The sequence below is a fragment of the Pelodiscus sinensis genome, chromosome 15 (genome assembly GCF_052426305.1).
Source record: "Pelodiscus sinensis isolate ZL-2025 chromosome 15, ASM5242630v1, whole genome shotgun sequence".
In the NCBI taxonomy this organism is placed as follows: Eukaryota; Metazoa; Chordata; order Testudines; family Trionychidae; genus Pelodiscus; species Pelodiscus sinensis.
Genome location: NC_143066.1, coordinates 13,081,417 through 13,091,671, shown reverse-complemented (window position 1 = coordinate 13,091,671; position 10,255 = coordinate 13,081,417). Strand labels below are relative to the sequence as shown.

The following is a 10,255-nucleotide window of genomic DNA, read 5'->3' as shown; positions in this document are numbered from 1 at the left end:
AAACCAGACAGTAAATGGGCTAGCTGACGACCCGGGGCCTCCCGTCGCCCTGATGGCTAGTACCAGTAATTGACACGCCTGCACTGTCCCAGAGAGGAATCTTCGCCCATCACATACTAGAGGTGCCCATTGTCTGCATTTTCCCAGGTGTAAATTATGCTTTGCACCCTTCGTGGGAAACTTGGCATTCAAAGCCATTTTTCCTTAATGGCCACTTGAGCCCAGGAAGAAGCCTACATGACCCAAGGGGTATAAAAGAGGTTCAGCAGCCCACCCTATTTGAGCTCCAATCATCTATACCTGCTGGCAGGTATTGATTGTCTCCCGAGGTCTGTGGGACGCCCAACCTCGCCCTACTTCTTCCCGAGGGATTGAGAGAAAGACGCTGGCCACGCCAAGTCTGGAACGCAGGGGTGAGAATATATACCTGCTATGTGTATTTTGCATGCATTTAATAAGAGCTCAGAGAACCAAAGGGTTTCATGGTACCTGTAAGTGACTTATTAGTGTAATTTCTGTCCTGTCCTTTGTAGTGTCTGTGTTATCTGTAACACAGTAGTAGCATTTAACAACTAAGTTTACCCTGTAACAATAAAATAGTAACTGTTTAAGCTTTAACCTGACTCCTTCAGTTGCTGTAACAGAACCAAGCACAATTTAAAAGAACTTCAGCCGGTCATAAGGGACTCACTGCCCTGACCGTCGGCTGACAGAATTGGCGTAGTCGGCAGGATTGTGCTATTGGTTCACATACAGCAACATGAAGCCTGTCATGATAGACATGGATTTTAGTGGTATAAACAAAGGGTTTGCCCAGAAAGGTTGGGGCAACCCAAAATGGGATAGAGAAATGTTAGAAAAGGATTGGGGAAATCCTAAGGAGTTGTGGGTACAGTTCTGTAAGTATAGAACTGCCTGCAAGCTAAAGAATGGGACAAAGCCTGAGTCTGTGGAAAGGAGCCACTTTCCATTTAGCAAGGAAAACAGGATCAGGCCCAGACAAGCAGGCAGAAATGGAAAACAGGATCAGGCCCAAACAAGCAGGCAGGTAACAGATAAGATTGAAAGCCTTGTGATAGAACTAAGAAAAAGGCAGTAAGTACTGGGAATCTAAACCCTTAAAACATACAAGAGTAATATCTGAAACAAGGCCAGTTTTTATTTTAGAGATAAGAAAGTGTTTTAAGAAAAACACAGAGAATTTAAACTCTGCAGAGAATGGAGAGAATTGAGCAGTTGTGCAAATGCTAAAATGGTGTAGATAGAAAACTGTGGTTTCTTTACAGTCATTCTGAAGGAAAAATGGGCCCTTTTTCCAAAGGAATGTCTGTAAATAATCCAGGCAAATTTGACTCAAATCTGAACATTTGATTAGAGAAACTGCTAAAAGAACTCTAAAGGGAGGAGGTTCTATTGGAAGTGAACTACCCCAATGAATAAAAAGGGAATGTAATTGTTGTATAGCTATGTAGAAATAGTGTAAGAAGGGTTCAGAGAGAATGTATGTGTATCTGTGTGTAGACATATATATATATATATATATATATATATATATATAGTGTAAATAATATGAAGTTTTCAAGGTCCAGTAATCTTGTTTGTTTGTAGGTTTAAAACAAATTGGTTTGGTAAGACCATTTTAGTCCAAGTTGTTTAATGAAGGAACAGGAAAACTGTAAGCATAAAGAAAGAGTTACACCTATGCAAAATTTAATGTGGCTAAGTAGTGTTGTAAACAAAGATTGCACATTTTCCTGTAAACTATAGAATGAGTAAAAAAACTGCAAACAGACTAAAATGCTGTGAAAGCTCCAGGAGCCACACCAGGTTGTGATTTCCTTTGTGGTGCAAATGCCCTAGCTGGCAGCACAAAGAAGCTTTGCAGGTAATAGCTAAGTTTGATTAGCAAACTACCTGAAATCAGAAAGTTCAAATTGTAACCCTCCAGGAAAAAAAAAAAAGGAGGTATTGGTATTGCTGTTTTAGTCCCAATAGGAGGTTGGGTATACTAGAAAAGTTTAAATGTAAGCAGTCTTTTAAGAAGGCAGAGAGAAGACTGAGAAATTGGCATTTGTAAAAGATGTTACCCCTTTTGAACAAAATCTTGCAAAGGTTCGGGCATAGCCCTTGGTCTGATCAAGTGTTAACTGCTTGTCCATACAATTTCAGACCTACAAATTGGCTAACTACCTGTAAATATGTAAACCCTTGGCTGCAATGGAGAGGGAAACAGCTGCAGCTTTTGTCTTCTGTGGAAAACCTGTAAAGAGGTGTTCTGCAAAAATGTAAAAGCCTCTGCTGCAGAAGTGGAGAGGTAGAAGTGCATGTCCCTCAGTACCCAGACGAGCTAGATTCCCTTAAGGATGGGTGCTGAGAGTTAAAGCAACTCTCAGATGTATTTATTTTTCTTCCCTCAGGAATATGTTTAAGAAAAGGACCAGGAGGTATGAGGCTTAGTAAACAAGCTCACCCTCCTTACCAAATTAATAGTAGACAAACCTGTCTCATTGGGAAAAGTCATTTAGCATGTGAAAAAGGGAAGGCAAAAAGTTTGGAGCCCTATATGGGCATGGTTGAAGGAATAAGGAAAGTAAAGCAGACATTGGAAAGTTACTAGGAATGAGACATTTTCTTTGAAAGGACAAAGCAAGTGATTTGAGGGAATGTGAAGATAAAAGGTGGACTCCATGGGAGAATGGAAGGAATTAAGCAATGGTAGTAATATGTGAAGGGAAATCTTGTTTTAAAAATGACACCTTGTTTCTTTGCAGCCTCTTCCTTAAGCACTGTGCAAACGATCTATGCAAAGAAACAATCAAATGTAAACATTTTGTCTATGGACACTTTTGTTAAATCTGCAAAGGAAAATTAAGAATTCTACTGAAACTTAATTGGTTAACTGCATAAAGAATGAGCTCTATATATTGTAACTCTATTTTGTGGGTTTCAAATGAACTAGTTTTATTATGTTTTGGATAATGTCCTCTTGCTTAAAATTGCAAATAGACAAGGCACAAATTGGTTAGTGCTTCTGTTGGGCATTCAACTTTTAAGGACATTTAACTTTCTAGAAACCAAATTATTAGTTTAAAAACTCAAGCTTTGAAACTTAACTGTCTCTTTCAAGGCTGAGTTGATAACACTTTTGGCTTGCTTTTAAATTCAACATTATATGTAAGTACAGGCTGCCTGGTTATTTCAAAGGAAAGTGGACAGGGAAGGCTGTTGCTGTTTCAGCAGACATATCCACTGCACCCCTGACCACAAACATAGAAGGAACAGCTCAACTTGCAGAGCTGGCAGCAATCAATTAGCTTGTGAGGCAGGGGCCAGTACCATCTACACTAACTCCTGTGCTATATGGGCTGGAGCCACCCAGTGGATAACTAACTGGGAAATAGGGGGAAAGCCTGTTTGGAGATTGGAATATTGGAAATGGATATACCAGCATGCAACTCCACATGCCTTAAGCATAAGTCATGTGTCCAAAAGAATAATACTCTAGCTGCATAGCTAAATAACCTAGCAAATGCAGCAGTACAAATTTTTGCTGCCCAGGTGGATTGGGAATGCCTGTACATTTGGCTACATAAAACCTTGGGACACACAGAGAGCTGGTGCGGCAGGCACATGCCAGGGGGTGGCCTATCACCCACAAACAAGCCAGAGATCTGGTACAAGCTTGCACCCTATGTGCTGAACTCAGAAAACATATAACAGAAAGGCAATGATTTGCCAGGCTAAGAGATGGAAAAATACTATGGGCAACCTGGCAAGTAAATTATATTGGTACACTACCCACCAGTAAGCAAGGGTGGAAGTATGTTTTAACTGGAATGGAAATTGTTTCAGGAATTGGTTTTTGCTTACTCAACCCCAGTGGCAACAGGGTTGTTTACAGTCATGGGACTAAACCACTTAATAGCCCTGGTCCCAACACCCCAGTTTGGGAACACAAACCCATGTACTGCACTCCTATAAGGGAAAAGGAGTCTGGACAACTGCAGATGCTGGGCTAACACCAATAACCATTACTGAGGCTTGGATTGTATCCAAGACCGGCAAACCTTATGTTTTATTACAGGAAACTGAGGCAATATCCCTGAACAGTGCTCCAGTGGGATGGATCCCTCCCAGTGCTGGTGCGAATCCGGGAAACCACCATGAACTTTTTGTATATATATACCGCTTGCTGTTGTGATTGCAACCACTGTTGTTAGTTACAGACTATTGAAATGAGACATGGTACTCCAACTCGCCATGGTCTTCTTCCTCATCCCAACTGCTACTGCTGTACCAGAACACCTTACTTGACTCCTCTACTGGACTGGGAATCAAGTTTGTCCCTCTCAGCCCAAATGACTGGTGAAACAAAGTGACATGGGAACCGGTATGGTTCGATGACAGCGACTACCGCAATCCTCTAAATAACTCTGGGGGGAGGTCAAGGGGTGAGGCAAGGGAAGTGGCAACAAACGGTATGGGATAAGACATGCTGTAACTAAAAATGTAAAGCCTCATGGCTAGATTGTCTAGCCCAACACCTAGGACTTTCGTTAACTCCCTTCCTTCACTCTATTGTAAATACTATATTAACCATTTTACTTGTTGTAATTGCTTGCTGCATGTTTCTATGTATTGTTAGGCATTTTGTGTACACTGCTACCTCCTCTGCACAAATCTGGTATATGGCGTTGGGAAGTGATCCTAATCAATCCCTTGATCCAAATTATCTGATCAGACCCTGCTGATAGGGCGATTTTAGCTTCCTCCAAGGAGGGCAAAGGGTGCTGGCATCACCGCCATCTTGCGTTCTGGGACATAGTGAGGCGTGTCAAGGGGGTGGAATGTAGCCAGACACAAACCCCATCTTGTTTTTCCACGAGCCCCATCTTGTTTCCCCCCCCCCCAGAGAGCAAGAGAAAGGCAGTCAGCCTTTGATGCCCTGGGAACACAGGTTTGCTGCCTGTCCCTGACTCTACCATAAACAGAAACCAGACAGTAAATGGGCTAGCTGACGACCCGGGGCCTCCCGTCGCCCTGATGGCTAGTACCAGTAATTGACACGCCTGCACTGTCCCAGAGAGGAATCTTCGCCCATCACATACTAGAGGTGCCCATTGTCTGCATTTTCCCAGGTGTAAATTATGCTTTGCACCCTTCGTGGGAAACTTGGCATTCAAAGCCATTTTTCCTTAATGGCCACTTGAGCCCAGGAAGAAGCCTACATGACCCAAGGGGTATAAAAGAGGTTCAGCAGCCCACCCTATTTGAGCTCCAATCATCTATACCTGCTGGCAGGTATTGATTGTCTCCCGAGGTCTGTGGGACGCCCAACCTCGCCCTACTTCTTCCCGAGGGATTGAGAGAAAGACGCTGGCCACGCCAAGTCTGGAACGCAGGGGTGAGAATATATACCTGCTATGTGTATTTTGCATGCATTTAATAAGAGCTCAGAGAACCAAAGGGTTTCATGGTACCTGTAAGTGACTTATTAGTGTAATTTCTGTCCTGTCCTTTGTAGTGTCTGTGTTATCTGTAACACAGTAGTAGCATTTAACAACTAAGTTTACCCTGTAACAATAAAATAGTAACTGTTTAAGCTTTAACCTGACTCCTTCAGTTGCTGTAACAGAACCAAGCACAATTTAAAAGAACTTCAGCCGGTCATAAGGGACTCACTGCCCTGACCGTCGGCTGACAGAGGTCCTACCCAGGGAGCCTAGGGGCCAAGTGTGGGCACAACCTGTGAGCCGTGACAAGAGATTCAAGTGGATCTTTGGTTTTCCTTCTTCATCAGTAGAGATTGAGATATTTACTTCCTAAAGGGCTGTGATGCATTATTAGTGTTTGTAAAGTGCTTTGAGATCATTGGAGGAAAGTTGCTATAGAAATGCAAAACCAGAGTCCTGTGCAAGTTAGATGCAAATTGGTTCTAGCCCAGGCCTACTCAACTTCGGAAGCCCTGGTGGGCCACAGTGCTATTCACAGCACACATGCCGAGGGCCACGACTTAAGTGTGGTTGCATATACATGAAAACATATATGCAAATATATTTAAATAGTTTCTCTCACACTGATGGGCATGAATACAAAGAGTGAGGCGAGACTACACAACACACAGGCCCCATTTAAGTAAGTTCTGCTGATATTAATAAAATGCAATATTTACCCATTTTCCACTCATATGGCAGCACTTTTAATGAGCAATGACAGTCCAGGAATTTAACCACTAAAACACACATCAACAAAAGACCATTATATTGACTACTTTTTTCCAGTAAGGAACATATTTGTTTTTCTTAAATTGCTATCAGGTGGATACAAATCTTTGAACTCAGGGGAGAAGATTCACGGTGCCATTGCAGGTTTGTTTTCTTTAACGCAGCGATAGTTTTTTTCACAAAGAAGACACATTGGTTTTCCATTTATCTCTGCAAAAGCAAATTCCATCTTCCAAACAGGGTTGAAAACCCTGTGTTCATCCAACAAGTGTCTCTTCTTTGTTGCCATTTTTAATGCTTCTTATTAAAAAGAAAATTGTATACCAGTATTTTGGGTGTTTAGCTTGAAGCTTCAGGTTGTGCGTTTCTTGGGAGTGAAAAGAAAAGTTTCCAATCCAGATTGCTCCAACCTGCAGCAGGCAGGGAGCTGGGCGAGCCAGACCAGACACAAGAGGCAAAAAAGGACAGGTGCCCAGGAGCCCCATCCTGAATTCCCAGCAGGGATGACGTCTCCACATGGGAGTCTGTCGCTCCATGCAAGATGGAGATAGGGCTGCCCAGCTGCGGTGCTGGACCTAAACGTGGAAACACGGGAGTACAAATAGCTAGGATCTGACCCAAAGTTTGTGGAACTCAGAGGAGAATAGAAGTAGCTAGTGACAAATTACACCACACTGAAAAGATCAAAATAGTGCAATTATCACAGAATCATAGAGCTGGAAGAGACCTCAGGATGTCATCAAGTCCAGCCCCCTGCCCAAGGCAGGACCAATCCCAACTAAATCATCCCAGCCAGGGCTTTGTCAAGCTGGGTCTTAAATATCTCCAGGGATGGAGATTCCACTGCCTCCCTAGGTAACCCATTCCTGTGCTTCACCACCCACCTGGGGAAAGAGCTTTTTTCTAATACCCAACCTAGACCTCTCCCACTGCAACTTGAGATCATTGTTCCTTGTTCTGCCATTTGTCACCACTGAGAACAGCCTCTTTCTATCCTCTTTGGAACCTCCCTTCAGGCAGTTAAAGGCTGCTACCAAATCCCCCTCACTCTGCAGATTAAAAGAAGAGACATACAAGTTAGGCGCCACTGGCAGTTGAACCCACAATCTCCTGTTTATTAGGTAGAGGCTTCAGCCAGCTTAGCCATGGTGTCTTCTTATGACACACTGTTTTTTTTTCTTAAACTAGCCTATTAAAATTTCAAGGAATACTTTCAATAGTCATTAGGGGTGCATCTACACTGCACCATAGCTCAAAATAAGACAAGCAATTTGAGCTACACAAATTGCGTATCTTATTTCGATGTTTCGAAATAGCTTATTTCAACATTTTGGCACTATGTCTACACAGCCCCAAATTTCAAAATAACCTGCTATTCCAAAATGTTCCTTATTCCTAATGGAATGAGATTTATAGGGATATTGGAATAGCAAGCTTGAAATAACGTGTATAGCTACTTTGGGATACTCCGGTATCCCAAAATAGTGTTGCAGTGTAGACATAGCCTAGGAGATTGATGCTGACTCCAGCACACTCCAGTTGCCTGAAGGGTGGGCAACTTTATCTGTATCAGTACCTAAAATACGGTATGTCTACACTGCCACCCTAGTTCGAACGAGAGTGGCTAATGTAAGCATTCGGAATTGCAAATGAAACCCGGGATTTAAATATCCCGGGCTTCATTTGCATGTTCCCGGGTGCTGCCATTTTTAAATGCCCCGTAGTTCAAACTACCTGCCCATGGCTACACGTGGCACGGACTAGGTAGTTCGAATTAAAGCTCCTAATTGGAACTACTGTTAAACCTCCTTGCGTCCTAGGCTGGAGAATCTAGGGGGCTAGAGTAGACGTACCCTAGAGATTTTGTTACCTACCAATGCTTTAGCATGTCTCTCTGAAGAGAAAGGATAAAGTTTGTACATTCTAACTACTAACACTACAGAAGCCACTTTCTCGAAAATGTTAAATGCTATCACAGCTCATTGTGCAAGAAATGAACACATACAGAATACACATCTGAATGCATGTTTGGTAGCTTTTATTTCTAGAAAGGCCAGACAGGTTGTTTGTCTGTCTAGAGGTGTGAGCATGTTGGTGAGAGGTTGTTTTGAATTATTCTCTGGTTTGATGCTCTCAGGTTCTTCTGCATAAGTGGTATTTGGTGGGGGGCAAGCCTAAAGGTTTCTGGTCTTGTAGTTTTGATTGGCTATCTTAATTTGTTTTGGTCTGAGGCTTTACCTTTGTTAACTCAGTGGCTACGGCTACACTACACGCTTTGCTGGAAAAGACAATGCAAATGAAGCACAGATTAGCATTTTCTTGCACTTCATTTGCATAATCTTTTCCGGTCCAATTTTGCACAAGAGGTTTTTGCACAAAAAGGAAACATCCACATTGCTTGTTTTTGCACAAAAACCCCTTGCGCAAAAATGGACCAGAAGAGATTATGCAAATGAAGTGTGAGAAAATGCTAATCTATGCTTCATTTGCATTGCCTCATCCGACAAAGCGTGTAGTGTAGACAAATCTAGTGAGTATTCCTCTATTCAGCGTGGTGGTAATATATCACATTAGTTGTCATCCTCATCATTTCATGGCAGGGAACCAAACAGTACTGTACTGACTATTGAAGAGAGGAGTTAATGTATTTTCTATGAAATATGGTAGAGATTTGTCACTATGAAAAGTTTTTCCGACCAGTTTTAGCTTAATTGATTCTCCACCTCTTATATCTGTTTCTTTGTGTTCACATGTATTCAACTCCTTTAACTGTAAGGTGTCCTGGGGATGTCATTTGTGTGAAACACTCTGTCAAAGCAAAATGGGAAAATATTATTTATTATTTATTTCCAAAAGTACAAGAAATAAAACAAACATAACTACAGAAATGTTGTGGGCCTTGCACAAACAGTTCGAACCTGATAAACTTTCTAATGCCAAACTATTGCCATATCTTTAGATAAATCTGCAGTGTATCTGAATATCTGCACAAGACAATATTATTCTTCACGTGTCATTTCAGCAATTACTCACCAGTCCATACTCTTAATACAGAGCCCATGGGAAGTGATGGCACAGAGCTGTCCTACTCTATGTGGAGCACCAGCTGGTGCGGTCAGCTTGCTCATTGTCCAGAGAAGAAGAGTCTAATGTCTCAGGGGTTTGTCTCCTCCCCATCACAAACCTGCTGACTTGCTCCTGGCCATGGCTGTACCCTTCACCACCCATTCTCCATGCACTTTCTGGCAACTGTCTCCTGGGGTGAGGAGCAACTTGGTAGCAGCTCCCTAGCTGTGCATACAGGAGCTGCATTTCTGGCTATCCCTTATGCAGGTAGGAGAGAAGCATTGCCAAACATGGGCATTTAAAACTCAGGAGTCACGGCCCCAACAAATTATGATTGTCTTTAAAAAAGCTTTTTTTGAATATCCTTTTTCATCTGACTGTTTGAGGGTTCCTGTTTCCAAGATTTAGTCTGCATTCATGAGGGCTAGAAATTGATTTATTTGAGATTCAGGCTGAGATTCGTGCATACTCCTATGGCACCAGGAGCAGAGGCTGTAAGAGAAAAACATCAAATATTCTGAGTTTCAGGATAAAAATCATGAGTCAGCAAGGCTGACGAAACTTAACCCTACATGGTCCCACTCTCGCCTTTTTATGTAAGTACAGTGACCATTTGTTCCCCATCCATTTGCTGCCAGTCGTGAGAGCCAAAGTTAAAGCAAGAAGCATTAAAACCCATTAGTTCCACCCTTTACACAGGTAGTTTCCATTCAGCATAGGAGGCCTATCTTTCTCAGCCAGGGTGCATAAAGAGTCAGCTCTTAATTACAAGGCCCCTCTTTAACCTAGAAGCCTTTATTACTGCCCAGCTAAAACAGCAAGTCCAACCACATATTCTTAGCACTCTCAAAAAGCTGGACTTTGATTTGCTTTGTAATTTGCAATATTGATATGACGCCAAATGTGTTGTACAGTTTGTTATCCTGCTTCCTTTTGTTCTGACCAATGGAGTTCACCGATTGTGC

General features: G+C 42.3%; 1 long non-coding RNA gene across 1 annotated transcript; it reads left to right on the top strand.

Annotated features, from left to right (window-relative positions):
- The first annotated feature begins 1,839 nt into the window (after nt 1-1,839).
- On the top strand, nt 1,840-4,818 carry LOC149523546 (uncharacterized). The gene is made up of 2 exons (XR_016350709.1): nt 1,840-2,528; nt 2,580-4,818. It is a non-coding gene; the product is annotated as an uncharacterized LOC149523546 (long non-coding RNA).
- Nucleotides 4,819-10,255: the final 5,437 nt, after the last annotated feature.